We start from the raw sequence: 439 nt of genomic DNA, 5'->3' as shown, positions 1-439 counted from the left end.
GCCTTCAGGAGCTATCCTATCACTCATTGTCTGACGTATCTGTGACATGTCATCATTATGGCATGGGCTAGGGCTTAAACCCCATGGCCATGTACACAGTGTCCAGCCCAGGGAGTCTGTGATCACTAGGGGACAAATAAGCCTTGAAAGATGCTTGATTCAGATTGTTTTCTGCATCTAGCCATAAAACAAACTGCAAGAGACCTCCCCAAGTCAGGAAAACAACTGGGTTACACTTATAATCAAAGCAGCGTTGATTTACGAAGATGAATTATTCTCTCAAAACATTTGCCAGTTCCTCAATTTAAAACTCCACAGTTCTATGTGAAGTTACTTCCATTTTCTCATTGTCTTCACCGAATACTTGGCACAAGCAACAAGTGAGGAAGGATACACACACACACACACACACACACACACACACACACACACACACACA

The sequence above is a fragment of the Psammomys obesus genome, unplaced genomic scaffold, assembly GCF_907164565.1.
Source record: "Psammomys obesus unplaced genomic scaffold, mPsaObe1.curated_primary_1811, whole genome shotgun sequence".
Classification (NCBI taxonomy): domain Eukaryota; kingdom Metazoa; phylum Chordata; class Mammalia; order Rodentia; family Muridae; genus Psammomys; species Psammomys obesus.
This window is presented reverse-complemented; position numbering follows the sequence as displayed.